Source organism: Equus caballus, chromosome 15, assembly GCF_041296265.1.
Source record: "Equus caballus isolate H_3958 breed thoroughbred chromosome 15, TB-T2T, whole genome shotgun sequence".
Classification (NCBI taxonomy): Eukaryota; Metazoa; Chordata; class Mammalia; order Perissodactyla; family Equidae; genus Equus; species Equus caballus.
The window spans coordinates 104,550,224-104,563,203 of NC_091698.1; the positions used below are offsets into that span (position 1 = coordinate 104,550,224).

The 12,980-nt window shown below is 47.4% G+C and overlaps 1 protein-coding gene across 10 annotated transcripts in view; it reads left to right on the plus strand.

Annotated features, from left to right (window-relative positions):
• EIPR1 (EARP complex and GARP complex interacting protein 1) overlaps positions 1-12,980 on the plus strand; it is a 136,754-nt gene that overhangs the window by 36,278 nt on the left and 87,496 nt on the right. The window contains exon 1 of one of the 10 annotated variants that reach the window (XM_070236760.1): positions 4,282-4,479. The exons of 7 other annotated variants lie outside the window; for them this stretch is intronic. The gene's annotated coding sequence lies outside the window, so the exon portion shown is untranslated. Of the gene's footprint in view, positions 1-4,281; positions 4,480-11,768; positions 11,920-12,980 lie in introns of those variants that run through there. 2 more of the 10 variants (XM_070236755.1, XM_070236756.1) reach the window with 2 other exon arrangements.

Genomic DNA, 12,980 nt, shown 5'->3' on the forward strand with positions numbered 1-12,980 from the left:
TTCGTGCACTCTGCTTTGGCTGCATGGGGTTCACAGGTTCGTATCCCAGGCATGGACCTAGCACCGCTCATCAAGCCGTGCTGTGGTGGCATCCCACATGCAAAATAGAGGAAGATTGGCACAGATTGGACAATCTTCCTCACCAAAAAAAAAACCAAAAAAAACCTTTTCAAATTTCTGTTGTGCTTAAGACATAGCACTAAGTGCTGAGGATGAAAAAATGAGAGACAGGATACCAGACTCCAGGAACCATGTTCCATGGGGACAGACACAGAGACAACACTGACATTAGCCTGTTCAGTTAGTGCAGCTGAAGGCCATGTCAAGATCCTTTCAGTGTGTGCACAGTCTGAAGTCTGTGCCAGTCCTGAAGCCAGGCATGGAGGAGAGCAGTGGAAAGGGAGAGGAACCATGGTGGTCTCAGATCCCTGACCCTGGCCTGGGCCCACTGTGGGCGGCCCTGCGGCCGGGTCTTTGGACATCTCCCATAAATGAGGGTGGGATGCCCCGCTGGCTCCCTGGGATATGGATACTGCCCGTGATTGCCTGTGAGCACACTTCACCTTTAAGAGGAATCCTTTGTGCTTGTATGAGGACTCCGTGAAATATGGCCTAGGATGAGGTGGTGGGGCTTTGTTGAGATTTTCACGCCGGAGAGGTAAATTAATCAGTGTGGCTTCCATTCGTTCCATTCCTTGGGCGCCAGCCGCCATCCCTGGGAACTGTCAGGTGATGTTTTGAGCCCTCCTGGCTCCAGATGTCACCTTTTACATTCTTCTGGGACCTCACAGTGTCGCCTGTGTTGGGATGCTGAGCTAGACGATTCCTGAGACTCTGCATAGCTGCCAGTCTAGGCTTCTCTGATTGTGGCAGTGGAGCAGGGTGTGGTGTTTCTGTTTAAAGCTGCAGTTTCCCGTTATCTCTGCACCAAATTAGAAGAAAATTGCATTTTGGGGTTTAAATGGTTACTTTGTGAAAATAAACTAAGAGAGGAGATGGTTTTCCTTGGAAAAGAACTATTTTAAGGCCCCTCTTTATGAAACCATAATTTCTGAGATAAAATGATTGAGATTCCTCGGAAGAATGGAGTGTATGAGAGGCAGGGAGGAAAATGAGAAGTCGTCGAAATCAGTGTCAAGTGGTCTGCTAATTAAAGAATGGAACCAGGGAAATGCTTTGCGCCCACAGAAGCCTCTGGCTCTGAAACACACTGGCTGTGTCTCTGGTTAAAACTTCCTTTGTGTCGGGGCTGGCCCCCATGGCCGAGTGGTTAAGTTCGCGTGCTCCGCTGCAGGTGGCCCAGTGTTTCGTGGGTTCGAATCCTGGGCGCAGACATAGCACTGCTCATCAAACCACGCTGAGGCAGCATCCCACATGCCACAACTAGAAGGACCCACAACAAAGAATATACAACTATGTACTGGGGGGCTTTGGGGAGAAAAAGGAAAAAATTAAAATCTTTAAAAAAAACCCAAAAAACTTCCTTTGTGTCTTCTGTGCAGATATGGAAGGATTGAGCGCTTTCTTTTTTTCAGGGTATAGGGGCTCAGCTGGGAAAGGTGAGAGTTAAGCTTTCTCATGATCCTGGTGCCAAGAAATAGCACCTTGTGAAGAAGGAGTTGGGAGATTGTCGCAGGAGCCTGTCGCTGTGGAGCAGCTCCGAGGGGCTCTCGGCCGGTGGGGAGGTGCATGGCTGCCTGTGACTGCCTGACGCAAGCTTTGGTCAGACCCCTCCCCTTTATGTAAAAGCCCCTTGACCATGACAGTCCATCTTTCATTTCCATACCGTACACACACAACTTGTTTTGAAGTGAAAACATTTTGTATTCCGTTTTAGCTTACGTATTTCATGTGACTAACAAAAATAGAGATGATGGACCTGTTGTTGCTGCAACAGCTCTGCGCTGAGCAGAGTCTCAGCTGAAGACGGTCTCACTCTGGAGGCTGAAGCCTGGATAGGCCAGCAGTGGAGTGTGTGTTCAGTGCATGTGGAGCATGCGCGCAGTGCATGTGGAGTGTGTGCACTGTGTGTGTGGAGTGTGCACTCAGTGCCTGTGGAGCGTGCATACAGTGTGTGTGGAGCGTGCACTCTGTGTGTGTACAGTGTGTGTGGAGTGTGCACACTGTGCGTGTGGAATGTGTGTGCTATGTGTGGAGTGTGCATGCTGTGTGTGCAATGTGCGTGCTGTGTGTGTGAATTATGAGTGTGCCGTGTGAGGTATGTGGAGTGTGCGTGCTGTGTGTGTGAAGTGTGTGGAGTATGCATGCTGTGTGTGGAGTGTGCATGCTTTGTATGTGTGTGCTGCGTGAGGTGTGTGGAATGTGCATGCCGTGTTTGTGGAGTGTGCGTCCTGTGTCTGTTGAGCATGTGTGCTGTGTGTATGGAGCATGTGAAGTTGTGTGCTGTGCATGTGGAGTGTGCATGCTGTGTGTGTGAAGTGTGTGGAGTATGCATGCTCTGTGTGTGGAGTGCATGTGCTGTGTATGTGCAGTGTGCGTGCAGTGCATGTGGAGTGTGTGTGAAGTGTGTGGAGCGTGTGTGCTCTGTGTGGAGTGTGTGGAGTGCGTGTGCAGTGTGCATGCAGTGCATGTGGAGTATGCGTGCTGTGTGTGTATAGTGTGTGTGGAGTGTGTGGAGTGTGCATGCATTGTAGAGTGTGTGTGCTGTGTGTGAAGTGTGTGGAGGGTGTCTTATTTGCCAAAAAGTGCAAGTTTCTTTGCTGCCTGTTCCAATTAATGGTTTATTTGTTAGTAATAAATACAAGGCAGCCTAGCAAAGAGAAACACATTCTCTACCCACCTCCCACTTGTTCACGCACCTGCCTTCCTGCTGAAGAGGAAGCGGAGTTGCTGGCGGGCCTGGACCTAGGGTGTGCAGGGTGCGGTGTGATCCGTTGGAGGGCCTGGCGTAGATGACGCAGCCTGGATAGAGGCCAGTGCTGGGCGGCGTGGGGCGTGATGAGGGAGCAGGAGATACACACTCAGAAGACTTGGGTTTAGGCCCCAACTCCATTGCTAATGGTGGGTATTTGGGCAAGTCATTTAGTGATTTTGGCTTTCATCACCATCCTTATCATCATCCCTATTTTATACATGAGGAAATGTGATGATGATGATGATAATGACGTCTACCAGTGAGTGCTTACTTACCTGGTGCTGGGATAAGCGCTTTATGCAAATTATCTAGTTTTTTATTTATTAAAAATTTTTTTCCCAGTTTTATTGAGATATAATTGACATAACATTGTATTAGTTTAACATTAGTTTAACAACATAATGGTTTGATGTATGTATATTTTGTGAAATGATCACCACAATAAGTTTAGTTAACATCCATTACCTCACATGGTTACAATGTTTTCTTCTCGTGATGAGAAATTTCAAGATCTACTCTCTTAGGAACTTTCAAATACACAGTACAGTATTGTTGACTCTAGTCATCATACTGTACATCACATCCCCAGAACTTATTTATCTTACACTGGAAGTGTGTACCTTTTGACCCCCTTCACCCAATTCTCCCAAACCCCAACCCCGCCTCTGGCCACCATCAATCTGTTCTCTCTTTCTATGAGCTTGTTCTTTTTGTTTGTTTGTTTTAGATTTCCCATATAAGTGAGATCATATGGTATTTGTCTTTCTCTGACTCATTTCACTTAAATAATGCCCTCAAGGTTCATCCATATTGTTGCAAACATGAAAAAAAATGTTCCTTCTTTTTTATGGTGGAATAATGTTCCATTGTGTATGTGCACATTTCTTTTATCCATTCACCTGTCAGTGGACGCTTAGCTTGTTTCCATGTCTTGGCTGTTGTGAACAATGCTGCAGTGAACACGGGGGTGCAGCAGAGTATCTAGTTGAATCCCCTGTTATTATTTGCGTTTTCCCAACAAGGAGTTTGTTGAAGCAGTTTGCCAGGCGAGCAGCACTAGTTGGCACTGGAGCCGGGATTTGAACCTGTAGCTCGGTTCCAGAGCATCTGACATACATTCTTAGGCTTCAAGGATGTTGTTTCTGGGGCAAGAATTTTGTAAATATACTTGGTTATAAAAATGTTTTCTTATTGATTTTTGTCACGAAGAATAGAGATATAACGGTAACCACTTCTGAGTGATGTCTGTAATGACGTTCAGAGGAGTTTAGAGGCCAGTGAGATCACAGATCTTAAGCACAGGTCCCCTTTGTCTCTTTAGAAATATAATTATATTTTATGGACCCAAGTATTTTGTTGCTTGGGCAAGTCCCAAGTGTCCTCATTCCTTTGGCCTTATTCCTCTCGGCACAGAGTTCCGTGATTGTCTCTGTAAACTTTGCACCCTGGCTTTCTCTCTTTCCCAGTTGGGCTGTATGCGTCACAGATGAGCTCAGAGGTGCCTATCTGTATGAGCACCTTTCTCGAGTTTGGATTGCAAGTTTGAGGATCAGTGTGTACCATGATACCAGAATCTGCTTTGGCTTCTGAGTTTTGAATAGCAGGTAAGGAGAATTCTGATTGCCAAGGAGTTCATCTGAGCATTGCTGAATCTGTTAGATTCCTGATTTTGGATATTGAGGGCTTGCGTAGCGAGAGTTCTCACAAGGGACCCCTGCCTTGTTCCTATACAGTCATCTCAGAAATTAGATGGAGTTCCAGAATATAGGAAAAGTTTTTAATTAGCTTCTCTTTTTGGAGATTGAATCCTGCATTGTTTCTTATACTCCTAACCTCCTTGGATCCCATCTGTATCATTTCTCTGTCCTCATTGACTTTTCTGTAGCACCTGCAAATTTAGTATCATCTGGAAATTTAATTAATGTGCTGTTTACTGCTCCTTCCAGATCACTAATGAAGATGTTAACTAAGACTTGATCCCCAGAGCACCCGCTGGACACCTCCCCACAGCTTCATCTCCTGTCGTTTATCAGGCGCTTGCTTTATGGTCCTTTCTCCAGGTTTTCAGGCCACGCGGGAGTGCTTAGACAAAGCCCAATTTGGATTAATTTTTCCAGTAAGACTGTAAAAAGCTCTATGCCAGATTCCTCCCTCAACCCCGATGTGTTATTTGCTGTGTTCTTCCACGGCCTGGTGAATTGCTCTCTGCCCTTGGCCCTTGCCCTCTCCCCATGCCTGGCAGTTCTTTTTGGGGATGCAGAGAAGAAGCAGTTAGCTGCTGTGTCTTTGTGAGGCCAGGTCCCAGCCTCAGTGATTTGTGTCTGAGCTGCTGTGCATCTTGCATAAAGGTGCCCAGCCGTTGTCTTATTCTGCTCGGGTCGCCATGACAGATACCACAGATGGGGTGCCTTAGGCAACAGAAGTGTATTTTCTCACAGTTCTGGAGGCTGGAAATTCGAGATCTGGGAGTCAGCACCATTGGTTTCTCTGAGGCCGCCTTCTCCCGGTATCCTCATGTGGTCTTCCTCACGTGGTCTTCTTTCTGTGCGTGTCTGTGTCTTAAGGTCCTCTTCTTGTAAGGACACCTGTCCTGTTGGATTAGGGCCCACCCTAGTGATTTCCTTTTAACTTAATCGTCTCTTTAAAGGCCCCACCTCCAAATGCAGTCACGTTCTGAGGTGCTGGGGGTTAGGACTTCAATATGTGAATTTTGGGGGGACACAATTCAGCCCATAACAGTTATGGATTCTTTGATTTGTTTATTTCTGCAGGAGATTTGGGGAGAGTTCCATCTTGACTAGGTTCTCAGACCAAATGTTAGGTAACCAGCCTGCTATCACGTAATATATTCCTGCTGTTTCGTCATTCAGTTCACCTTGTAAGGCAGCACAGTAGACCCTAAGCTGGCACACACTTTGCATTTGTGTTTTTGACTTTGAGTGAGACCTTAAAGGTCTGTGACCTATTTTGCCGAAGCATTTTGAGTCACTCACTGTTGAGGCCTTGTTTGGGACGTGGCCTGGGAGGCGTGGCTGGGGAGGCGTGGCCTGGGGAGGCATGGTCCGGGTGTGACCGGGACGTGGCTGAAGTATGTGCAGCTCTCTGTCCTGTACCTGCTCTGCTGGAGGTGTTGGGGGTTCCAGGATAAAAACATAGCAGGCTGGGGTGTGGGGGGCATGCAGCTGGTACAGCGCGGGGGACAGGCGCTGTGCAGGCAGCGGCTGAACAGTGGGGCCAGGGCGGTGACACACTTGGTGTGCGGGGCCCGGAAAGAGCAGGACTTCCCAGGCGGGGGGCGCATTTCAGGCGAAGGCTGGAGTTAGGATCCCTTAGCCTGAGCTGGCTGGGGATCAGCAACTCAAAGGGCAGGTCGGAGCAATTCATCAGCCCCACAGCCAGGGGAGTTTCAGGGTTGGAAGATCCCCGAGGGGCGGAGAGGGGATCAAGGAGAGGGGACAGGCTCGCCGGCTGTGGAGCACTGAGGGCCTCGGCAAGCCCTGCTCGCGGATGCCCTGCTGCCTCTCATCTGCCCGTCAGTGTCACTCTTGTCTCTCCATGGTCCCTGACTCACTAGACATAGAAGTATGTGAAAATAATCTTTAAAAAAACATGCAAGTGCTCTGAAAATGAGAAAGCCGCCTCAGTATGCTGGTAAATCTCAGGAAGACCAAAGGAGGGTCTTTAAAAATAATAAACATAAACCCAAGATGGAGAATAAGGGTGAAAAGATATGGCAGAAGGGTTGATAAATTAAGATTTGTAGATGTCTTTTCTGTAATTGGTGACTTGCTTGACTCATCCCTGACCCCATGAAAGGGTGGGTGAGTGGCAGCTGGTATTACCGGCAGCCGGAATCAATCTCTCGCCCCCGCATTCAGGAGAGAGCATCCCACATTAGGACTGGGATGAATTTTTCAGCAGAGGAAGGTGAAATGTCAGGAAGACTGTAGATCACGCCAGCGCGGGGTCCTCGGGAAATTAGAACAATGAAGAGCTGACAGAGCAGCGGGGCGGTGAAATACAGCCCTGTGCTCGCCCTGCACTCCTGAATCCTCCTGCTCCCAGGCAGCCTGGAGCTCAGCTCCCCCAGTGAGCAGGAGCCTTCCTGGGTCCCAGCGGCTCAGGGCCACTGACCCAGGCCCGCCGTGTGGGGCAGCCCAGGCTGTTGCTGTGGCTGTGTGGGGGCGGGAGTGGGAGGCAGCTGGACGGGCTCTGTGGTCCCTGCTGATTAAGACCCTAGGGTGATTGGACTTCTGCACATCCCCCACCCCCCCATAGGAAGTGCACTTTCTCCATGCTCTCCTGCCCAGGCCCCAGCTTGGGCCTTCAGTTTCTCACCTCAACCGTTATAATTCCCCTCCTACAACTGATTTCCCTAAAACAGATTTTGGCTCTCAACTCTGCTGCTTAGAAGCCAGTGGGGCTTCCCGTGAGCTGGGTGACAAAGCCCAGGGCAGTGCCTCTCGGTCTAGGCAGTGGGGCCGTGTCCTGGCCCTGACACTTACCGCCTTTGTGACCTTGAGCCGTGATGGACCTCTCTAAGCCTCCATTTGTTTCTGTCACACTGGGAATCTAATGTGGGGATTGCGGTGACTGTTAAATGCCCTGATGTATAGAGTGCTGGCACCGTGTCCTCATCCTCTGTGCGCTTGCCCCGGCTGCCTTTCTGCCCTCATCTCCTGCTGCGTCGCTCCAGGTCCTGGGGCTCTGTTTCCACCCCGGGTTCCTCCGTGCACTTTTACAATTCATGCTGCTTTCTCCGCCTTAAACATTCTTCCTCCAGATCTCTGCCTGGCAGTCTACTCATCCTTCAGGGACCCGCCTGTCACCCGTCTCATCCTCACTGTCCCCACTAACGCTCTTCCTCACCTCCAGCGTGCACCGGACTGTGTGTGTGCAGAAGGGGCCATTGTGGGCCCCCGCCGGTGGAGCCCTCGCTCCAGCTCTGCCGCTTGTAGACTCTGTGACTGAGAGCCAGTCCCCCCGCCTCCCTGGGTCGCTGGTCTCCACTGGGCAGAGAGGGAGTATATTCACCTTTCTTACTGACTTGCGATGAAGCTAAGACGGGAGTACATCAGAAGTAGGGTTGCCAGAGAAAACACAGGACATCTCATTAAACTTGAATTTCAGATACCCAAGGAATACTTTTCAGTGTTGTTTGTCCTGTGCGAAATGTTTCTATTGTTCTATCTGGCAAACCTAGTCAGAGTGCATGCCCCGAACACAAGGCTTAGATGCCATCCTCCGTCTGACTGAGAAAGGCGGCCAGAGCAACTTAAGCCTGGGGCACCAGAGATCCAGCTGAGATAATCAGCAGAAGTCCCCTCCCCCTCTGCAGTGTTCCCAGAGCCCAGGAAGTGGCATGTCCTGCCTCCGGCTCGTCTGTCAGTCAGAGGCACCTCCTTGGGGAAGCCGCGTCTCAAGGCTGGCCTGCTTCTCCCATCTGCACCATTTAATTTGTCCCTTCTATCGCCTGTCCCCCTCACCTAGAGTTGGCGGTCAGCTTCCCGGTTTCCCCTACTCCTTGGAGGGCCCTGACGGAGGAGTCCCATCTCAGTGCTGTGTCCCTGCATCCAGGGACAGACATTGTTGGCTGAATGGGCGTGGTCCTGTTGATGCTGGAGCTGCTCAGCCTCCACTTGGACAGGCAGCTACACTGGCACTCACCTTGGAAGGGCTCTTGAGAGGCCCTGATGTCTAGGTTTTTTTTGTTTTATGTAAAAATGCATTTTTGTAAAGGTGATCATATACCTGCTTAACAGATCACACTGCACAGAGGGCTATATAATAAAAATTAAATCTCCCCTCCAGCCCTAACCACCAGACCCGCAGGTTCCCTCCCAGAGACAGCCAGTTACCCCGGGATTTTAGTAATTCAGAGTTAAAGAGTAGGGTTAATCTAAGGTAGCTGTGTCAGCTTGTATGCCAGTGTTCTGGAAAGGACATAGAACCATGCATAGAGCGTGTAAGATATTTTACAAATAAAATGCTTTATTATACCTGGAAATGAATATGCAAGTGAAAGAAGCATTTTTGGTTCTAGAATGATACCTACCTCATTCCACCTGAGACTTTAAGTGGGGTGCATCTTGCTGGGTCTGAGTATGTGGGCAAGAACAAAACCCACAGAACTCTGCACTTTCCCATGACTCCACAGCTCTGGTAAGACCAGGGCTCGGCAGGTGGGGAAGGAGGTGGTGAGATGTAAGGTGAACAGGAGACCCCACCGCCATCTGCCCTGGATACTTGACATGTCATTATTAAAGCCTTCCCTTGGAGTCCTTGCAAGGAGTTACCCTGGAAAACTCAGAAGGAAAAGGATCTCTGTTCTTGTGTAACCTGAGGCCAGCCTCCCCGCGCCCCCCCCCCCCAGGCCTCACTGTGGACGGGGTGCTGGTGTTCACCTCTAGGGTGTGGAGAAGTTCAGCCCAGTTAACCTGTGAAGGGTGGAGCTGACTTCTCGGAGGGGTGCTGTCCCCCTCTGACAGGAGGCTGCTGCGTAGGTGCCACCGGGCTGTGCTTTGTCTCGTCCAGTGACTCGCCTTGGCGTCTGGAAGGGGTTAAGTTTCTGGCCCTTCCACCCCGAGATCCAATGGCTCTCTCACCCTTCCCCGGGGGCTTCACCTATGCTGGGGATAAATCTTCAAATCTAAAAGTATGTTAAAAATATGCACTGAAAAGGATGAACAGGTGCTGAATGGCAGAGGTTAGCATTTGGGAGGATCTTGGAAAACTGGAGTTGGAATATGACAGTACATTTTGAAGGGGATTCCCAGAAAGTGCTGTGATTGGGTCCAGAAATAAGCCTCCTCTCCTTAGCAAGGACATGGCGTGACTAGGGGCCGTCTTTTCGAGTAATCTCCTTGTATGCTGCAGACACCTAACCATGGTGCAAGCTTAGCCACTGCCCAGGATGTGGTTGCTGATGGCGGACGAAACGTCTGCTCACCTGGGATGAGCACACCTGGGGTGTCGACCTCCGCTGCCACAGAGCAGACAGAGAGCAGACTGAAATGGCCCCAGTCCCTGGCATGCATGGCGTGATTGACAGACTGGGGGAGGGGCCAACTGAGAGAGAATTGGGAGGGTCATGGGACTCTGTTCAGGTGTTTGAGAGGGAATGGCTGTGTTTCATGGCCCCTAGCAGGGTGATCTCAGGTCAGTCAATGAAAGCTACAGGGTGAGGAGTTCCTGCTGCACCAGAGATACTGTGGACCACCCCTGAGGAAGTTGGGTCTCTGCTCCTCCGGAGATGTCCAGCAGACACTGATGGCCACTCACACCAGTGCTGCAGGGGTCCCGTGTCTGTCGGGTGACTGGACCCCGTGGTCCTTCATTCCTAGCCAGCCCTGGGTTTCTGCAATTCCATGGTGAGCCTACTCGTGTTCTTTGTAGAGGGTGGTGGTGAAATATGAGTTAGTGGGAGACTTGTCTGCCTGATCCTCAGTCTCAGTGTTTGCTGAATTAAGTGAATGGAAGGAAGAGAAAGAAACTCTTATAAGAGAATGTCTGATCGCTTCCAGATTTAAAATATTTGACTGCCTCCTGTATGTTCTAAGTGTGACCAAAACAAAGTCGTCAACCTCATGGGCTTTGTTTTTAGTTACATCCTCCCCTTAAAAAACTCCTCTTGCTTATAATTAATTTCTAAAAATCTTTTTTTAATGTGAAAACAAATCATTGCCAGAATCCCCAATTGTTGAAAGTATGTTGAGGTTGCCATATTCATAACTCATACCTTTGGTTACCGACCTATGTCAGAATTGCCAAGTTGCCTTCATATGAAATTGATGATATGGTGAAGAATTTAGGAATTTGGGGTCTCTGCATGAATTTTCCATTTGATTTTGAAAGAAGAATCAGTAAAGAATCTTGCTTAATTAGTCTTATGTATAATAGACACCTTGACTGTTGAAGGGACCTGATCTCAGATGGAATGGCACCAGGGAAAAATCTATATAGGTTTTCCAAACCTATATAAATTATGTGTAAAAATCTATATAAATTACAGAGCCCAAATTATTCATCTAAAGAATTAATAAACTGTGTGTAGGGAAGAGTTATTCCTAAAAGATGTAGACTTAGTAATTAGTATACTAATCTGGTCTTTCAGAGATTAAAGCATATAAGGTAGACACCCTTGTACCTATACACAGATGGCAACCTTATTGCATTTCATAGTGTTTTACAGTTTTCAAAGTACTCCTCAAGCTGTTTCAACTTGATATTCCTGGTCATCTTCTGAGTGTAACATTTTCATATGCCCCATGTTATAGATAAGAAAACAGAGGTTCAGAGGAATTCATTTGCTCAGGGTCTTGTAGATAACTTATCAGAATCAAGTTTCCGAGAGAAATCTACTATTTTTCCCCCCAGCGATTATTTCCCTTAATGTATAGAAAACTAGGCTCATTTGTTTATTTGAAAAAAAATCTGATTTTTTGGGGGGAAAGAATCATAAAAAATTTGGCCATCGAAATTTAATAGATAAAAATAATTTTTAAATATTTGTATAACTATGAGAGACATCATACCCAAGTGCGGGTGTGCCCTACAATTTTTTGTTATATGTAATGAATTACAAGTTTACTATAGAGTGTGTATTAATTTTTTATTTTTAATTATCAAGACTTTTAAAAGCCTTTGAGGACTTACTGATATTTCTGCTCTTTCTAACGAAAACTTTAAAAAGAGAAGATTTTTACGATATCCTAAATATCTTAATTTTTGGAAGCCACTTGTCTTCTTTGGGTTCTTGGGAAGAAAACATAACACACACTGGTTTGCTGTAGTCAGTCTTCAGTGACCCTGAAATGCTGTTTTCTGACCTTAGTTCTGAACTAAGAACGTACTCCTAATATCGAAATAACTCCTCGTTCCTGCTCTCTGACAGAATGTGGTGATCTGCTGGTTGACACCTGCCCTCACTGGACACCTTTACTCGTATAGGGTGGTAGCTGCGTCCTCCCCTCTTCCCAGAGGAGCTGTGCTAAAGACAGAATATTCCAGTTTGAGGAATCACAGGAAGCTTCTCTGACCTCCCGGTAGGCAAGCTGCAACCACAAGAATGTGCGGTCACACATCTTAAGGCCAGTTCAAGGGAGCAGACTTTTAAAGCTAAAGGTGTGTGTGCGTGTGGAAGCTTTCACTCATGCTGTAGAATCTTTCCTGATCTGCTCCTGGTTTGCTTTCACCGTCTCCATCACAATTCACCTCCTGTTAAAAAGTAGTACAAGCGTTATTAGAAGAGAAGGGAGGTGTGAGCCAATGCGTTTACTCTGCCCCCGGTTGGAGGTGTCTGTCCTTTGGGGGGGTCTTCCTCTGGTCCTGGGCAGGCCCCAGCCATGTGCATGCTCTCTTCCTGCCTCTTTTAGCCAGGACGCTGCAGATTTTGGGAGATGAGGTTTTTGTAGACAGTATATAGTTGAGTTGTATGTGTGTGTATGTTTTTTTATTCACTCTGCCAATCTCTTTTAATTGATGTATTTAGACCATTTACATTTAAATTATTGATACGTAGGGATGAATTGTGCCATTTTATTATTTGTTTTCTGTTTGTTCTCTTTGTTTCTTGTTGCTCTGCTTCTCTTTTGTTGTCTTCCTGTGAGTTACTTGAACATTTGTAAAATTCCATTTTGATTTATTTACAGTGTTTTTGAATATATTGCTTTGTATAGTTTCTTAGTGTTTGCTCTAGATATTACAATTTACATACAGAACTTACTAAGTCTACTTTGAGAGATGTATAGAAACCTTTCCCTTCCCCACTTTTAAAATAGAATTATCTTAAGTGTTTTCTCTATGTACATTGACCATCAGAGGTGGTGTTTATATATATATTATTGTATTTTTTTTGCGTAACGATAGAAATTTATCTTCTCACAGTTCTGGAGGCTAGGTGTCCCATATCAAGGTGTCAGCAGGGCTAGTTCCTTCTGAGGCCTCTCCTTGGCTTGCACATGGCCGTCTTCTCCGTGTCCTCCTGTGGGCTTCCCTCTGTACTAGCTTACAGTTTTTTCGTCAACCATCGAACATGATTTAAGAATCTTAGGGAGAAGGATAGTCCATTATATTCTGATGTTACCCGTTCTGTTGTTCTGATTTC